This window comes from Chlamydotis macqueenii, chromosome 5 (assembly GCF_036417535.1).
Source record: "Chlamydotis macqueenii isolate bChlMac1 chromosome 5, bChlMac1.mat, whole genome shotgun sequence".
Lineage (NCBI taxonomy): Eukaryota > Metazoa > Chordata > Aves > Otidiformes > Otididae > Chlamydotis > Chlamydotis macqueenii.
Genome location: NC_141560.1, coordinates 66,756,165 through 66,776,201, shown reverse-complemented (window position 1 = coordinate 66,776,201; position 20,037 = coordinate 66,756,165).

The window sequence follows — 20,037 nt, the reverse complement described above, 5'->3', positions numbered from 1 at the left end:
TGTATTTGAAGGCAGTGTGCAGAGAACATGGAGGCAGGCCGGTTCCACTAGAACAACTTGATAAAGCCAGTAATTTCAGGTGCAATCATAACTCTGGTTGAAATTTCAGCAGTGTCCCGAGATAAGCACTCTTCAGGGAAAGTCATAGGATCAGTAACAAAAAATGGCCAATATACTTTTTTTTTTTTTTGTCATGAAAACTACCTTTACTGGTAGCACACTAGTCGTTAATGTTCTCTAGATCATTGGCTCATGAGTCTCAAGGTGAAGGAGAGTGAGACTTCACAGAAATGCAAAATGCAATCTAAACTTTGAAATTTCCCAGCTGATTCTTAGTTTGAGAGATGTGGCAGGATCACACTGTTGCTGTATAGCTGCAGCTGATTCTGATGCTTTTTTTTTTCTGTGCAAAATGTCTGACAAGTTTTCCTAATACATGAAAAATATTTTCCCCAGCCCTTGAGAGTAGTTGTAAGCAGAACACATGAGACAAATAAAACAAGCTCAAATTTGCCTGATATTTTTTGAACATGGTTTCGGGAAGATAAAAACCAGTATTCCTTTAGCTCCTCTGTGAAAAGCTAAAATTTTTGCAGAGTAAAATTTCATTTTGAAGAGCAATGAACAAGAATAAATACATGGTTTCATGAATGAAATAACTTCCGTGTCACATAGAACATCATATATAGAATATAATTACAGTAGAATTAATTTGAATCGGCCAGCCAATGTGGGATTAAATTCAGTAATATTTTGGTCACGGTGCCCATTTGGTGACAATGTCTGTAGACTATGATGTTTTGTCCAGGAGGTACAAGGTTGGTTGGTGGTTTTTTGTTTTGTGGGTTTTTTTTGGGATGGTTTTTTTTTCGCAAGCTAAAACACAGCAGGATGAAAGTAAGTTTTATACCACAAAAAAAGAACACAATTAATTGATCTACTAACCAGGAATAGCAAGTGTATCTTGATGCAAAGGAAGACATGCTTTATTTTTCCATAAGAAATGTGTACATCAAATTACAGTTTTCTAATTAAAATATAATTTAAAAGCTGTTAAATGATATTATAATACCAGTACAGAAACATTGCTAAAAATTTGTTTTTTACAAGTGGCTCTTTCACTTTAAAAGAGAAGTGTCTAAAATGAAGTTGGCCTTTGAGCCAGCCAAACCCTCACCTGTGATAATGTAAATTTTCACTGGTTGACTATATAACCTCACCTTCAATCTGTATTCTGTATGAATATGTTTCTTATGTCAGACTTCTTCAAAAGAATTAACCTACTCTGATTTACACTTGAGATTACAGCTGAGATTCTGGCCTTTGCCTTTTGACGTATGAATTAATAACAAACCAGAATAAGGAAAATGACTTCTAAGCAGCTCTACAAAAACTGTGGAATATTGATTTTTTTTATTTTTTATTAAAAAAAAGATCATGGAAGATATTACATATATAGTACTTCTGGTTTCTATATATATTAAAACTATAAAAATTTTAAAAATCAATCAATCACTGAGGGACACTTGAATATTTACTGGCTTGCTATTTAAATGCTCTGGGATAGTTTTTACAAGCCAGTGTCACTGAGCAGTAGATCTGAGCGGGTAAATCAGTGACTAAATTACTCAAGTCAAAATATCAAAGAGGGAATTATTTTCTTACTTAATTGCTTTGTGGCTTTCCTTCAGAGGATTTTTTTTTTTAATTCATGTGTGAGTTGCTGTTCATATCCTCTACTCCTTGCACACAATTTAGTTTCAGATGTTGTTTGATCAAATGACCTGTTATGACTGTTTAAATGAATAATGACTGCCACTTGTTATTGTTATGCTTCATGTACATCTCAGATTAGGTTTAATTTAACAGTAGCAAATAACGAAGTAAGCAAATTTTAGAGACTCGACTGCTGAACCATTAAAAAAAAAAATACTCTGAGCTATATGGTCAAACCCTACAGCTAAATCCATTTCTGCCAGCTAAAGGTATTGATCATTACTTCAGCAGTGGTGGGAAGGTAACTGTAAACTGTATTTCCTTTCTCTCGCGCTTATGCCAATACAGTTAGGAAATAACTATTAATGCTTGTATGTGTGTACGTTCATTGACCAGATAATGCATGGTTCTCCTTGACCACTGCTTTGACTGGGCCTTGGCAAAACAATTGCCAGCTCCACTGTATGAATACCTTTCACTTCATGGAGGACACTTGTGGTGTGAATATGAAAGTATATGAGCCCTATTTTTTTTCTCTTCTGTCAGAACGACTTATGTTCACTTACCACTCAAATTATAAAGGGACAAAAGATGAACCAGTGCTATTTAACTGTTAAAATTTGATCAAAGGCTTGAGAAGAGTGTGCTCTTCTCCCAGCTCTGTGAGGAGATAAAAAGACCTGGGGCTGCTGCTGAATAGTGTTTTGCATCAAGTCTTTCGAAGTCTGTGGTCTTGCTGAAGGGATAAAGCCCCTTTGCCAAAGCTGGGGCTTTTGTGATAGCCAGCCCCTTCTTTCTCAGCTCCTCATTCTCCAGAGCAGATGGCACCTGGGAGGAAACCTATTGATAGTGAAGGGCTGGGACTCCAAAGAGACACTGCTGAGCTCTTACATTGCTTCTCCGTGTGAGAGCATATCTAAAATCAGCTTATGGCCAAATTGAGGGAGATAGCAAGTGTCATCCTTTCAAAATTGCTACCCCTGAAGACCCAAGGATCAAAAGGCAGATGGTGTTCTGTTTAGGGTTAAAAACAGAGCATTGGGACATTAGTGCATGGAGGTTTAAAAAATAAATAAACCCCAGTGGTGTTTGTTTATTTAGATCTTGTGCGTAAAACCATATACTTCACTAAAACATATTAAAAATTCAAGTGAAGAAAGTGCCTGTTTTTCTAAAAATAATTAAAATATTGAGCTAAACACTTCCTCAGTGCTTAGTGACAAATTAAAACTAGTACTCATAATGCAGCACACATCCAACCGAATTTTGGCAAGAGTTTATCAGGTATCCTCCTGTTGCTATGGATTCTGCTATAAATCAAGGGTGGATTGGTTTTTGTGGTGGTGGGTTTTTTGTTTGTCTTTTTTTTTTTTTTTTTTTCCTGCTGACTTCAGAAGGCAGATACTTAAACATCAAAATACCAGTCTACAGAACCCAAACAAGAATTAAAATCTTTGTACTTCTTGTAATCAGGTTAGGAAACCAGAAAATTACTAATTATGGAACCTTTCTCATTATTAAATAGCAAAATAGACAGCTTCTGAGTTACAGTACTGCTTCAGTAAGAAAAAACATTTTTTTTTTTTTTTTAAGAACCTTATGTTCACAACATGTTTCCTTGAAAACTCTTATGAGAAGAAAACATAAACAATAACAACAAAAAGCCCCATTAGCAGCCATTTTCTTATTGGACGTAAACTAGAAATATGGTTTTGAGGTCAGGAAGTCATACTGTTTCATGCCAGCTAAGAAAGCAGCTCAAGATGCCTTCAAAATACCACAACATTTCATTTTGGCACCTAAATGGAATTTGCTAGGTATAGTGCTTCTAAAGATAAGAGTACTCTGTAGTTTACAGCTTCTGCACATATCTACAGGTTTTTATCTCTGAAAGCTGTGTGTGCCTGTGGCATGTTTGGCAAGCAGCAATGCTCCTACATTCCCCTGAAGTTGCAATGAGGTATAGAGTTCTCCTTCATTTCTTTTCCTATAGGCACTTAGCAGTACATGGCAGCTCTACTGGTGCCTGCTTAAAGGAAGCTCTGCTGGGGCTCGTTGATGTAATTTCCATATAAACAGGATTAAGATATTTTTGTAGCATTTTAGTACTGAATGTGCTTTGCAAGTTGTGAGAATTTTTTTATAAAGCAGAACTTCGTGGAAAATTTGTTACATGGGACTCAGGATGGTGCCAAGTGGAACTCTGCCTGTTTTATGGTTTTACTTGTTGAACAATTGTTTTTGATCAGGGGAAGGGAAGGAGTTAAGAACAGGATGTTTGTGAAGATTATATCCTTACTGGGTATCTCTGTTGTTGCACTTTTTTGCAGGATGTTTGATCTGTAGCTTCTACCTGCTTGGCAGTTGCTTGAGTAAAGAGTTTGCTACGGTCAGTAGACTAAAGTGATATAATAAGAAAGCTAAAGATCATGGTGTGTGATGTGATTTAAGCAGCACAGTAGAAATCTTTTCTTGTGTTTTTGACATTTCGAATTTTAAAGATTCTTGGCCCTAAACGTTTTTCATTCAACAGAGGTAGTGCAATAGTATTGGGAAAAAAAAAAAAGTTTGGGATAATAGAAATAAGCTATACAAATTTAATTTTAAATGGGTTTTGTGCATTTCTTGTCTGGGAGGCAGCTTAGGTTACTACAGAAAGATGTTGAGTCTGGAAGGAATTCCACAGTAAGAAAAGGACACATCAGTAGATAAGCGTTCACGTTACCACATATGCATATTAGATCAATAATGATGACTCGAGCTGTTCATATCAAGAAATAACTGAGGACTACTGGAATGTTCAGGAAGGAAAGTGGAGATGATGGGAGAAAAGTGGGGAAAATCCTATTGCAGTTAGAGAGTGTGTGCTAAGGAACATCGCAGGGAACTGAAAAGATTATACGTTTTTTCCTCTACACTGAAGACATGTCACAAGCTATGATCTTATTAGTGTTTTTAAACAAAACACATCTCAAGGTGTCCTTTTCCTCTATTAGGAGTGGAGGTGCTGAAGAAATATATAAAACTGGCTTTGCAGAAAATTGAAGTAGTATTTTTCTAGATGCTTCTCCTTCATCTTGCTTTCTGTTGTATGAAAGCCCCGATATGGGACTATGGAATACTCTGATCCTGAGCAGACGTATGGCTATACTTAATCAGAGAGAGGATTTTTTCCACTCTGCTTTTAAATTGTCTGCACTATGTATGAATATGTGAATTGCCAGGCCTGTAATTCACATGTGAGAAAGGGGAGTTCCTCAGTGGCAAAATGATTGCTTAGGCTTGAACAGCAGGGAGCTGAATAAAAATTGTAACATGCTAATTGGACAAGCTGGAAATTCCTGGGATTTGCAAATGGATTATTTGAAAATACATGAGGTGATAATTGAAGGCAAATTAGCAATTTGGACGCCAGGTGTTCTGAATTTGATCGACAAAGGAGAAGAGACAAATCTTTCTGTCCAGGAAAAAATAGTTGGAAGTGCAAGACTACAAAACTGTAACACAGGTGAAGTTTACATGTGATGTGTCTTAAATTAATAAAAACCCCTTACTCACTGGGTAGAGTAGTCCCTGGTGCTTGTATTCTAAAAGACTTTCTTTTGTTAAACCTTTGCAATAGCTGCATCGTAAATACTACGTTATTGATCAACTGGCATATAAACTGCTTTTGGTTTTAGACTATCTGCTAAAGAAGTGCAAACCAATGTGCTTTTTCCTCATTATTTAGTTACATGGCTGTGTACAAGGATTGTTACAAAAGAACCTACTGAGTTGAAGATTTTTTTTTATAAGATTTCTTTCTTGTTCCTGAAATCATCACAGAACTGTCTTTTGCAGAGCACTGTAGCAAAGAACAGAACAAGGTAGTCTTAAGAGCCTCTTCTGCTCTTAACTTCTGGAAAGTCCATTGCTTTATTCAAGTGCCTTTCATATATCTTTATTCAGAATATCTGTAGCTTTTGATCTTTTTGCAGTAAAGTGAATGTTTTCACAAAGAACAACAAGGGAAAGAGAACAGGTCATACACCATGACTTACTTGTTTGTGGGTTTTGATTGTATACGAGATGCTTTGATGTAGTTAGTTGTGGTTTAGTTTGGCTTGCATCAGGAACAGTATGGCCAGGGAAGTGATTGTGCTCCTGTACTTGGTACTAGTGAGGCTGGACCTCAAGTATAGTGTGCAGTTTTGGACCCCTCAGTACGAGAAGAACGCTGAGTTGCTGGAGAGCATTCAGAGAAGGGAAACAAAGCTGGTGACGGGTCTGGAGAACAAGTCTTATGAGGAGTGGCTGAGGGACGTGGGATTGTTTAGTCTGGAGACAAGGAGGCTGAGGGAAGACCTTATCACTCTCTACAGCTACCTGAAAGGAGGTTGTAGGGAGGTGGGTGTTGGTCCCTTCCCCCAAATAACTTGTGATAAGACAAGAGGAAATGGCCTCAAATTGCAGCAGGGGAGGTTTAGGTTGGATATTAGGAAACACTTCACTGAAAGAGTGGTCAGGCATTGGAACAGGCTGTCCAAGGCTGGTGGAGTCACCATCCCTGGAGGTGTTAAAAAAAAAAGTGTAGATGTGGCACTCCAGGACACGATTTAGTAGGCATGTTGATGGTTGGACTTGATGATCTTGGAGGTCTCTGCCAACCTTAAAGATTCTATGATTCTATGAATTAATGTCTCCTTTGATATAGCAAAAATGTTGAATTTCTTTCTGATCGAGTTCCTAGGTGCTAAGCTTTAAGACTCGTAGGTACATTTCTATCTGTAGAATTTTGAACACCATTTGACATGTTTATGAGGAATATAATAGGAGTTTGAATAATACAAATATTTTGGTTTTCTTAAATTGTTTTATATAGATCAAGGTGAAGTTAGTGACTGTCACAAGTCTGAATCTTATTTGGGGACTTTTGCTTAAATGTTGAGAGGAAAAACAGAGGCATGCTCTTGGTTTTAAACTGTTTCATAACAAGCCAGATTATTCCTGTAGCACTGCTTTATGAATAGCAATTGTGAATTAGGGCAAAGCATAAATTTGCTAATGTTCATTTAATCACACACACACACAAAAATCTGGACTGTATTCTGTAATGTTCAAGTGATGATGCTCCTGAAGGCAAATGAAAAAGGAAAGTGATCGTATGTGGAGCTCCTCTGGTTCTGATTAAGCAAAAACCTTATTGCGACATAGTAGCTGTCTGTCCCCTGACTAGTTCAATGCTCAGACTTCCTCTGTTCTTCTGTTCTAATATTTATTAATGGCATTCCGTTATAAAAAACTTAGTGATTGACCTAGGCTGGTTTCCTAGCCTGACTTTATACCTCATATGCATTTTGATTTCTTTTAAAATAATTTCACATTTTTCTCAGGTTATCTAAGTGGACATATCGATCAAGGAATGCATGTTAATATAGAATTGGCATTGCCACTGAGTATTCTTTGAAATAAATGCTTCTGTTTCTGAGCTGTTTAAGTAAATTGTAAAACTAGCTCATGAGCAGGAGCCCATCTCTGATCAGCATAGGCATTGCTTATTTCCCTTCCCACTCTAAGTTTTGGTAATTTGAGAACTTATTCATGTGTTTAAGAAGCACCAAGGCAAGTCAGTTGGCAAGTCTTGAAACAGTTTGAAAGCCAAGAAGCAGAATAGCTGATTTACTGAAAGCTTTCTTGCTTTTATCTCTTGGTTTTAAATTCAATGTTCTTTGAATATCTCTTCGGTTGTCTCCAGTTACTTTGCACTGAGGACCTGCGCTTGCAGCCCTCTCTCTCTCTCTCTCTCTCTCACATGTAGTATAAATATTTTCTGAGTTCTTCCAGTTCACACTTTGGACCTGAAGACCTCTTGGCTAAATTGCTTAGCTACTAGCTTGGCCAGGGGTGACTGAAAAAATTGTTCAAATTAAGTGTAGCACTTCACTGCTCATAAGGAATTGCAGGCTATAAAAAAAATTCTGCAGAATAATCCAATATACTTCCAGTACAGAGTAACTTAATCTATTGCAAATGACCCTTTCCATTAAAACCTTGGACTATTACCAACCTATTAGCAATCCTTGTGTGCTAGAGGTGGCTCGGGGATGAGAACAGAAGAACTGAAGTATGTCAGGGCAAATCTTAAAGATAACTGAGAGAGTTCACTCTGTAGATGAGAGCTGGATCTCTCCATGAAACAAAAATATTTCAACACTTCTGATAGTGTCACATCCATACTTCTTGAAATCCTCTTATACCTCTTAATATTTGTGTAACTATATTGGCAGAATGTGGTCATTGAATCTCAGAATACCACTTCCATGGAATTTTATTCAGGTTCATTTTTATTTTTGATCCTTTTCAGACTTCAGTATTCCCTTTTTTCCACTTTTAATCCTTTTTCTTTCTGTTCCTTTGAATGTATCCTTGTTTTACTGCCTATCCCCTCAGGGGATTGTGGCCTCAAGTTTCTTAAGCTCAGCAACACTCTTGCAGAGTGCTGTATTTCCACGTATGTCACTTTGCACACCTACATGCCATATACATCCTGTTCATTCCATGAATGCATCTTTCTGAGCCTTCTTTATCAGGTTTTACGTTTCAATTTCCTAAAAGCTTTATTTAAAATGGTCTGTTTTTTCTTTGTTTTCTTCAAGTTGTGTTACACTTTAGGGAAGCACTTTTTCTGCCTGCAAATGATCAATTAGGCAAATCTCGTCACGTTTGGGTACTTTTGAGGCTTGCATTATCTATTACTTTGTTCAGTGGGCATAATAGATGTTCTAATTTGTTTAGAGTAACATGGCAGTTTTGAGTTATCTATTCAATAAGTCATTGTACACTTTTAATAGTAATTTTAATTTTCATCATTATGTCTGAAAACAAGACTCCAAGCAACTTAATTTTCCTTCATTTTTAGCAGTGTTTAAACCTATTATGAACAAGATGCAGCTCATGTTTGTGTAGATGATAATAATTGGAGGGGAAGTAAAGTTGATAAAACTAAATGAGGGCAAACAGGCTTTCTTGAGATGAAAAGATTAGCATGAATTCTTACTGATTTTTGTTTATTTCTAATATTTTGACTTTCTAGCATATTAGAATGATACTTTCTTCCTGTCTTGCATTGTTTTTGCCCAAAATGATATAATTTTGCTACAATTTTGTCATGAGATAATATGGAGATGCTGAGAGTGGTAGGGAGCTTGGAGGTAATTATTTCTGAGGCTCAGCATGCATTGGGGTACTAATTGACTGTTATGTTTCTAGCACACTTGAAAACTTGCTAGGCTGAAATAGGTATTCCTTCTAATTTCTGCTTGATTTCCAGCAGGTATTTGGCTCATAGAGATACAATAGAGGAGAGGAAAAATGCGATCGGAAGAGATGGCACAGTGTGCGTTGGAGTTTTATCCACTCTAAAAACTTATTAGTGGGAGGGGAAGAAAAAGACTAAGATAAGGCACTGACAGAGCAAAGTAACCCAGCTGCGTAGACTGCTAACATTTATTTGTAGAATAAAATAAAGATGTACTGACCTGTTTTTTCAACTGTTAATTTAGCCTGTTGTTTTGGAGTACGTAAGAATTGAGTTGAGCTTTGTTACAGCATCCATTTGAAGGTGCAAATTTAACCTATTTTCTTTAGCAAGATTATTTATTGTAGGCCATTAGAGAGAACATCCCTTCAATTCCTCTGATTTTCTAGCATATGACTACTTTGCTTAGGGACTTAGTTATATATAAAGTAAACTATCAATAGAATAGTGGAGATACTGACTGTCTAAATTAGAAAGAAGTTAGAGAAGAGAAGCCCCTCAATGAGAAGATAGAGAGATCTTTTGAGCTGAACATCCATAGTGTTAGGGAGTTTGGGGATGCAAATACTTGAAACTCTTGATGCGTTTTCAGTGGGCTAGTTCTTTCTGGACATTCATGTCAGGAAGTCAAACTTTGACCTTTATGTTTGGAAGTCTGCGCAGATCTAAATGTACAAGGCAAGGTAATATAGCATAATTTTGCTAGTCAAAATATCACTCTCCTCTTCGGATGTATTGTCAAAAAAAAAATTTCTGATTGTCTTGCACTTACAGCACGATGCTACCTTTTGTATATCCTTTGAAGACTGGGTATTTCTGAAAACAGCCAATGAAAACGTTGAAATTTAGCCCTGCATTATGATCTGTGTCTATGGACTTATAGACTCATACCAGTCAATATACAGAACTGGGGAAAGTTTTTAAATTTATTTTGTTTCAACTTTTCAACTAGCCCAAAGCTTAAGTACAAACTTTTTGCAACTAGCTTTCCTTTCAGCTGAAGCCACATGTTGATCTCTCTTTAGCAAAGAATTTCAGGAAAAGGCATGAAATAATCTCCAGATGGCTATAGGGATTTATAAAGGAAATGTCATGCTGAATAACAGAATTGACCACAAATATTCTACTATAGAACAAGGAATCCTGTGTTAATGTGTATGCAAGTATTTAAATCTCAAACTTGAATTTAAAGGCCGTATTTAAACCTCAGAAGACTTCTTTAAGTATCATCAACCCTTAAATAATAAGTGCTTCCAAAAATGGGAATGTACTGAAATGGTCAGGTTTGCATATTATTAATTAGTCACAGTTAATGAGCTTAAGGCATATTGGCATGTTCACTTATTACCCTGAAATACTTCATCTGTTTTAAGGGCCTTTAAGTAAATAACACCTTTTGTCTTGTAATAGAAATATTCATCTTCTAATGCATAAAGAATTTACCAGTCTATGAAATATATTCACCTTTGTGATTCGAATGGTATCCAACCAAGCTTGCATAGGCTTATATTTTAAAGTATCTTTATAGTGAACTTTCAGTAAGTGTTCCTGACCGTTGGAGTCGGACATCTTGCTGCAGCATTGGTATCCTCTATATGGAATATATCATTGTGGATCATAAAAACATATTCAAATATTTTTATGGCACTTCTAAGTTGCTGAATTCTCAAATAATAATAAAAAAATCAGCATATGTAATAGAGCTCATTGTAACTGCAGCTCAAGAATGTGTGCTCCGTGTTTTCGTCAGGTGTGACTGACTCTGAGGAATGTAGCCTACCAACTCTACACCATTGTACCGAAGGAATTTGCTATGTTGGTTTGAGTGCTGCTCTAATAAATGATCATTCTGTCTCTTAACTCCTTTTCACTCTAATTAAAAAAACTCCACCCCTCCAAATCCTAACATCATAAACATTCAAGCTTAGTAATTGTGTTCAATAATAAAAGATTGAGCTGGTTATAAAAGCTGAATGTGAACATACAAATTTTAATTTTAAAGGCCATGATTACAGCTTGTCTGGTAGCAGTGAAGCCATTTTAAATTCCTATTCTTCTAGCCTGTGTTTTGTTCTCTCAGCTATCCTGATACAATTGTGTTTTCATGAAAATGAACTTGGTTCTCCATGATTTCTCTGAAGGAGCTTAGCTGTGCTGACGTAGCTATTATTGAATTGCTCTATAGCTGTAACCTACAGATCAGGGCAAGAAGGAGGAATTTCTCCAGCTTTGTTGTCGAAGGAATCATGTTATGGATCTGCCGGAGTCTGTACCTCTCAGTAATTTACAAACTATTTCCACTTTATCATTAGACTTGGGAGTAAATCTGTATCCATGCCCAGTTCCAAAACAAATTGTATAAATCTGACATTTTCTCGTTGTCAAGAGATTACACTAATTTCGTACAAATGGAGTCTCTTTGGTTACAGTGCAAAGGGAAATGTTCTTGTCCCCAGATGACAACTGGGTTAACAGATGCAATTTAAATGTTATTTGCAGCCATTAATGAGATCATTTAAATTGCACTTGTGTATATAAATTGCTGCTGTATCTATGGGGAAAGCAGGGAAATCATGGGGAAAGCTGACTAAATGACTTTTTTTTTTTTCTTTCCTTAAACTTGTAACTTTTCAGTATATCTTAATGAATCAGAGTAAGAAGCTATAGTCTTATAGCTAAATGATGAGAAATTTAAAATATCGCAGAAAAAAAAACAGTTACAGAGGAAGAAGAAGAGTTGGAAGTGTCAAACTGCTGTGAGAAATGCTGTAGCTGCAGAGCATCCTTTCCTAAGAGACAAGGAACAGCTGTAGAGTGAGGTCTGCCAGGGTGGAATGGAGCCACAAAATTCCAGAAATAGACTTTCATGAAGCATCAGGTGGATTTGATGCAACATTTACCTGACACAGCCTGTACTTCCTTGGAAAGGACACTCATTTTCCCCTCCCCAATCTCAAAAACAGATATATTTTCCTGAATCTATTTTGCTTGGTGTTTTTGAATGTGGGTTTGTGGAAGGAGGATGGAGACCGGGTTTTTTTTTCCAGTTGTTCTTGTTTGGTGGGTTTGTTTCATTTTGGTTTTTGTTGGGTTTTTTGGGGGTTTTTTTTTTTTTTTTTTTTTTTTTTTTTTTTTTTTTTGATCTGCTGGGAAAGCCATTAAAGACCATTTCCACTGAACTTAGATTTGGGGTGGAGACTACATGAGCTATACAAGAGGTATTATAGGATGCTTCGAAAAGTCTAATTTCAACCACTGAAACAGTGAACGCTTTACCTCTTTGCAGGTTTAGTATGAAGGAAATATTCTTTATGAATGGAAGTGTTCTCTCTTCTAAGAGAAGAAACTTGGAGCAGGGTTTGCTGCTGCTATTGTTCAGTGTTCAGAAAAGGGCTTAATATGATTTTCTGCTGTGTGCACCTTGTCAGACCTGTTCTGTGAAACGAGGCTTTCTGTTTTGCAGAGAAGCAGGAGTGTTTCTACTCCTTTCCTCACTCTCCAGCCCTTTTATTGCTGGAGTGAAAAGGGGATATAGCACACTCAATAAGGTATCAAGTGATGCTCTGACAGTGTACTTCAGTAATCAGGAGGATTTTTTTTTTTTTTTAAAGCTATAGAAAACTGGGTGAATATTTGCACCACACTGATAACACTAGTGGTTGTTGAAGTCAGCAGCTCTTTGTCAGGTATGGTGGGTGTTTTGTCACAGGTTTTTGGTTTGCTTGGTTTTGTTTGTTTGTTTTTTTTTAATTAAAAAAAAAATCTAGAAGCTTAGAGGCTCCTAGTGGATGGGCCTAGTTTACTCCATCTGTCTTCAGAGGAAGGTATGGGGTGTGTGTAATCTTGCCCAACCTATGTTTGTTTCGAAGCTACAGACCTGCAACATGTTGTTTTGAAGTAAATTCACAACATTGCTAGAGTATGGTAGTATGCTTTTCCAGTATGCTTTACGTTTAAGACAAATAGTGACATTTGCTGTCAATATAAAGTGTTTTTTTAAATTATAGCCTAAATGCCTTTACCTTAATTTCAGGGTTTGACTGTATTTTAAATCTGAAAGCTTTCTGGTTGATATCTGTTGGATACTTTTTTGCTAATAAACAGAGGCACAGTTTTGCAGAAAAGTGGGAGGTTGAGGAGATTAGGAAGAGGAACAGGAAAACAAGACTATTTGAATTGTGGCACTTGGCTCTTTTATCAGTTTGACAGAGCCCATAGTCCAGAAATAAGCTGCAAAACATGTTTTTCTATTTCTCCCCTTTTCAGCGCTGGCTGAATCTCACCTCAGCTTCCCTCTTGACTCCCATCAAATATACATTCGATATCTGGATTATCTCCCAGTTTTAAGGATAACACTTCTTATGACCCTTCTTCTTTTTGTAGAATCATAGAGTAGTTTGGATTGGTAGGGACCTTTTAAAGGCCATCTAGTCCAACCCCCCTGCAAGGAGCGGGAGCATCTCCAGATCAGGTTGCTCAGAGCCCCATCCAACCTGGCCTTGAATGTTTGCAGGGATGGGGCATCAACCATCTCTCTGGGCAACCTGTGCCAGTGTTCCACCACCCTCAGTGTAAAAAAAATTCTTCCTCACATCCATTCTGAATCTACTTCCTTCTATTTTAAAACCATTATCCCTTGTCCTATCACGCTGCTAAAAAGTCTTCTGAACAGCCCCAACTCTCTCAGCCTGTCCCCATAGGAGAAGTGTTCCAGCCCTCTGGTCATTTTCATGGTGCTCCTCTGGACTCACTCCAACAGGTTCAGGTCCTTCTCATGTTAGAGGCTCCAGAGCTTGGATGCAGTACTCCAGGTGGGATCTCAGGAGAACGGAGTAGAGGGGCAGAATCACCTCCCTCAACCTGCTGGCTGTGCTTCTTTTGATGCAATCCAGGATGTGTTTGGCTTTCTGGGCTGCAAGCGTGCATTACCAGAACGTGTTGAGCTTCTCCATCCACGAGTACTCCCAAGTCCTTCTCCTCAGGGCTGCTCTTGATCCATTCTCCACCCAGCCTGTAATTGTGCATGGGATTGCCCCAATGCATGTGCAGGGCCCTGCACTTGGCCTGGTTGAACTTCATGAGGTTTGCATGGGCCTACCACCCACCTCTCCAGCTTGTCAAGGTACCTCTGGATGGCATCCCTTCCCTCCAGTGTGTCAACCGCACCATGCAGCTTGGTGTTGTCAGTGGACTTGCTGAGGGGTGCACTTTATCCCACTGTCCATGTTGCTCACAATGATGTTAAACGGGGCTGGTCCCAACACCGACCCGTGAGGAACACCACTCATCACCTGTCTCCACCTGGACATTCAGCTGTTCACCACAATGCTTTGAGTACAATAATCAAGCCAATTCCTTATCCACTGAGTGGTCCATCTGTCAAATCCATGTCTCTCCAGTTTAGAGAAAAGGATGTTGTGCAGGACAGTGTCAAATGCCTTGCACAAGTCTGGTACTTATAGGGAATTTTATAGTTCTGTGATGTTGTTGCTAAGCTAGAAATAAGCATGTGAATTGCAAGTGGCATGATAATTTTTTTTCAGTTTAAAGACATAAATTGTTCGGTTTTGGCAATGATGTTAATATTTTTTCGGTTCTTCCCTTCTGCTAATAACAGAAAGCACAGAAGTGCGGCATCTATACCTGTACTTTGATTTTGCTTTAGAAGCAAAATTTTTTCTTGATGGAAAATTTTGTAGGGAAGGAGGGAGGGAAGGAAGAGGTAGCAGAAGAGTGTGGTTTTTTTCTTTTTTTTTTTTTTTCTTCAGGTTCTGTTTTCAGTTAAAAACCAAAATATACACCTTTCAGTGATGCAAAAAAAAAAAAGAATTACACTTGTAGACATCCTATTTCCACTGTTAAACACTGTTAAGACATGGTGATGATTTCTGCCTTAAGTCTCAATTACCTGGGTAGTGAGAGAAAAATCTTTGCTGCAGATGCTGATGCATGGCAGAGATTGTACAAGTAGAGCTGCAAGTTCTGAGTCCCTGATATTAGAGATGACTAGCAACCTTTTCTCTAAGCTCTTGCACAGTGTGTGTATACGATACTTTTATTGATGACTGGGTAATACCAAAGCAGCTAAAGATTGAGAAACTACAAGGGAAATTTTGCTTACTGAAAAGAGGTTCCCATCTGGATTTTCCATCAGTGGAGACTTAGGTTTCCATTGCAAGGATCACACAAATCTGTGGTTAAGGATCTGGTCAAGGGTGTTTCCTAAATGGACTTGAAATACTATCAGTTCAGCTAGGTTAGTTTTACATCCATCCTTCACTTTACAGATGACTGAGCATCAGTGACTCTTACTTCTCGAAGTGCTGTAAGAATGAAGAACAAACTTCCTCTGTAGTTACAAATAAGTAGAACAGTATTATGGAGACTGTACACACTATAATAAACTTGATTTCCCCTTCTGCAATTTGATTACAGTTTGTCATTGTAGCATAAGCCTATCTCTAAGCACCAGTTGAATGTAAAATACCCTTTAAATATTTGAAAAGTGAAAGTTCACTGAACAGTGAAAGACTCAAGGTGTTGTATATATTAACTTCTAGGGTCTCTCTACTATGCCTTGTCAAGCTAATAGTTGGGCATCTGCTTGATTACTTGGAAGACCTAGCCGTGTTTTACCAAACATGCATGACAAAATAAATTCCTTTCCCACTCTTTTCTAGGTGTGGGCAAGCTTGACTGTTTTTAAGATCTGGCTAAATCCAAGGCAAAAGAGTTTCAGCTGCAGGATAAAGGGGTTTTTTTGACACTCTCTTTCTCTGAGTCCCAAAAGATGAACATTGTCCTTAGAGTGTTTTCCAAACAAGTCAACATTCTGACACTGGCCTTAAGATAGAAAGCTGCTAAATGGCTATGGAGCTGTCAAGTATCTATCGTAAGACATAATGTAACAGAATAAACTTAGACCCAGGGAAGACTCCTGGAATCCTACTGCTAATGTATGCACGCACAGCATCATTGCTCTGTTAAACACACAAAAAACCCAGAAAGCAACCGCTGAAACACATACTTTTATGACAAAGCTGTGGGACTCTTAACTGAAGATACAGGATCCACCTATGAGAACTTTTGAGTCTGTGTTAGAAGTAGGACTAAGGTAAAACAAAGTGCCAAAGTTAATTACCTGCCCAAGCTATTCACACGGTGAGGAGACTCACACAAAGTTAATTAGCTTTTTTTAATAGGTGTTCGTTATTTTAGGAGGGCTATAAATACTTGCATTGAGAACTGGTAGATTAGGATGCTGTTTAGTTCGATAAAACTTCAGTTAGTTGCTGCATCTTTAAACGTAATAAGCTTTTGTGTTTAACACCTGTTCAGAAGAAAATAAAATTTTACTTGTGCTGCTGACTGGATGAAGTGCTAGAAAAAGAAAGTAAGTTTCTAAACGCATCCTTTGAACTGGAGCTACAAGATGAACATACCTGAGGTTATACAATTGCTACAGTATGCTATAGTACAGTGAAGAGGAAGAGGCTGGTCTATGAAAATGCAGTGAACTCCAAGGTGCTTTACATAATGTTTTGTTTTGGTCACCAGCAATTAAGCTAAATAGTTCTAGTAACTGTTAGCGTGCCTGTAGTTCTATGACATTTATTTATAATACAAAAATTCTAGGTGTGTCTGAAAGAGCACTTCTTCCATGACTTTCATGCTGAGTTTTCAGCGTATACTACCTCCTGTAGAAACTGTAAAAGTCTAATTTGCCACATCCTCCCAACCTTAAAGATATGTTAGAATGCATTTTAAATGAGTGATTCTTGATTGCTTCATAGGTGAAAAAATTCCTAGTTTCCATACATCACAGTACCTGTAGTTTTTATGATCCTGCGATATAGTAGAGTATACGTAACCCAGTTACTACTTGTAATTGAGGTATTTGGTGAGAAACAGAATACATACCTACTTAATAAAAATTATTATCTGTATTTACTGTATGGTAATATAAAGCATGTTAATAGTTAGATGCATTTTAGAGCAGAGTCTATTTTGTACAAGAAAACTTTAAGAGACAATTTCTCTCCAACAGAGTTTGCAAACTAAACCCATCTTTTCCATTACACAGGAAGGAGAGGAAAGAACAGGTATCTGAGGGGAGGAGAATGAAATCAATTTGCTGAAGGTCAAAGTCTGCAGTCAGGTCAGGAATCGAACCTTAATTTGAGTTTATTGCTTTACTATCAGAGCAGCTACTCTATCAATCTCAGATTGCTATTTTCACATATTATTTCATGGATTTCCTTGAAAATTTACATTGTTTGTTGCTTTGAGAAGACTTCAATAAACTTTGTTGAAGGCAAACTTTAATCACTGTTCAATTAAGTGTGACAATGACCCCTGAAAACTTGAGCAGGCTGTATCTAAATGTGCATGGCATGTACAGTCCCATTTTAGTAGCATGTGCAGGCTTGAGAAGTTGGAATAGATGACCTCTACAGATCTGTTGCAAACTAAATTCTTTGAGACTCTTTTGGCATATATTGCAAGTATTATTTGAAAAACCCGAGTAATTGTAACATAACTTTTCCTTTGATATTTAGATGATTTACAAATACCTGTATCTGTCTTTGGAAGAATCTCCTGCAATGTGGCAGGAGTATGAAGTATTCATGAATATGAAGTTTGAACAATTGCTTGGTTAACTTACTCATTTTCTAATCTAATTTGGACTAGGTTGCTGTGTGGTCTATAAACTTTACTGAATTTACCTTAAAAGATATGAAGATCCAACCATACTGGGGCAGTTTCAGAAAACAGCTAACTTTGTTTGCTGGTAGATACATAGTTTGGTGAAAAATATGAACTAAAGACTGGTCATGAAAGTGAAAGCTAGGTGTGAGAGTGCTACACTTCCCTATAGGAACTATTTTGGTACCTAGTTCAGAAGCAAGAATGAACAAATTAGGACTGTGCATCGCATGAGTGGGAGGAGGATATGACAGATAGGAGGATATGACAGATAGTTTTTAAGTGTCAAAGGCTCATTTAAGATGCATTTGGGTTTTGTCTTTTTTTTTAGCCTTGTTCAGTAATTTTTGCAGTATATCTGATGCATGAATAGTGAGTTCTCATTGAAACTAATGAGTGAAACTTCCGTACTTGGTTTAGAAATTGAGTTTGTGATGAATACCATTATAAGTCAGATTTGCACCTATGACGCTGAGTTCTGTGTATCCTAATACTTCGGCATTTTGATGACACAATACTACTTAGCACTATTTGGAAGTTGCTCCTTGAAAACCTGACATGAGTAGAGGTTCTTGCATGTTTCTTCAGCTTCTAGGAGTTTAGCAGACATGGGGGGACATGTAAATACATGTTAAAATACTCTTGCAGTGTCCTTGCTTAGGTTGTGAAATGCTTCATGATCTTCTGGTAAAAAGTTTAGCTCTTGGCTGCTGGATTTTCTGTATGTTGCCGGTTCAATAGGAAATTACTTTTGTGGCTGAACAGCAACGCAGGTTTCCTTGACAGTCGATGAGCTAATTAAGTTGGCTACTTCCATATTGACTCTCCTTTCAAATATAAAGTAAAGAAAGAATGATAGTGCAGAAATCCATAAAATTGGTAGGAGTTATTGTAGTGACCAAGCCTCTTCATTGAAAAACAGGCTGCTCTGGCTGTGCTTATTTATTACATCACCTCATCTGCATCAGGAAAGCAGAGAGTACAGATGCTCCAAAAACAAAACAAGCAAACAAAAAATAGCTGTGACAGGATATTTTTAGTTTATTTCATTCTAATGCTTGGGTTTTGAGTGAATTGGGATGAAATTAAAGGTAGCAAGGGGTATGCAGCTGAAATCCTTTAGATAAGTGAATCTTTTATTTAGTGTAGCTGTCTAGTGTGCTGTCAAATTCACACATCTAGAGATAGTGAGTTGTGTTTCAGCTTTGACCCTCAGCTTGACTTTCACTGTGTGAGGGTTTTTTTAGGCTGGCAAAGCTATCTGGAACTCTGTGACAGAGGTGGAAAAACAGGCGGGGAGCAAGTAGCAGGCTTCTCTCAGAAGTTATAATTAAGGGAGAGGAATATGAACCAAGACGCCCTTAGCACAGTTGCATTTCCTTTTGTAGCAAATCTTTCACTGTGTACAAAGAGAACTGGTTAGAGGTTGGGATTTTTTTTTATTCAGCAGGTTTATTTGTGAAGGGTTCCTGGACTCCCTCACATACTTCCTGGGTAACCATATTGAAGGTTTTCCAATTGGATAGGACTTAACAAAATGCTGAGGTTGGATAGCAACAGGGAAGAGGGCATACGGATTAGTACATGCTGTATAACAGAAAACAATGGAAAACAAAGGAATGGGTTGTTTTTAACTGCAAGAAAGCCATTTATATTTGATGTTATAGAGCCCTCCTGAGAAATAAGGGATTCATTTAGGGAACTATAAATAAGACTAAACATCCAACAGAAGGTATTTAAAGAGAAGTTTGAAATAAGCATCACTTAAGTACCTTCTCTGGTTGATTCTTGGATTGATTTTCTTTTTTTTTAATTGCATTTCACTTTGACATTTCAAAGTAAATTCTACTGTTTTGTATATTTAGGAAAAATACCATATTGGTTTGCCATGTTTCTCAGTCTCAGCAGTGCCCCACGTTTAACCAAAGAGTACATTTTGATCTTATATATCTCATGAATGTATTTCAGATATCTGAATAAATTTAGCAAGATGGTAATTAACATGATTAATGTACAAGGATGAATTCTGTAACATGTCAGATGCAGATACGTTTAGCAGATATGCAAGCATACAGCATATGTATAACTATACATATACTTCAAACCTAGATCAGCTCCTTTTTTTATCAGCTGTCTTCATAGCTTTATATTTTCTGTAGAAATGATATTTGTTTTCTTCATAAGCACAATAAATATTTAAAGCTATGCCTTTTGTTACGTTATGTATACCCTACTATAATCTTATTTGCAAAAATCAATTAATATATGTATCTCAAAATATATACTTCATTATAAAAAGTAAGAATTAAAAAATTCTC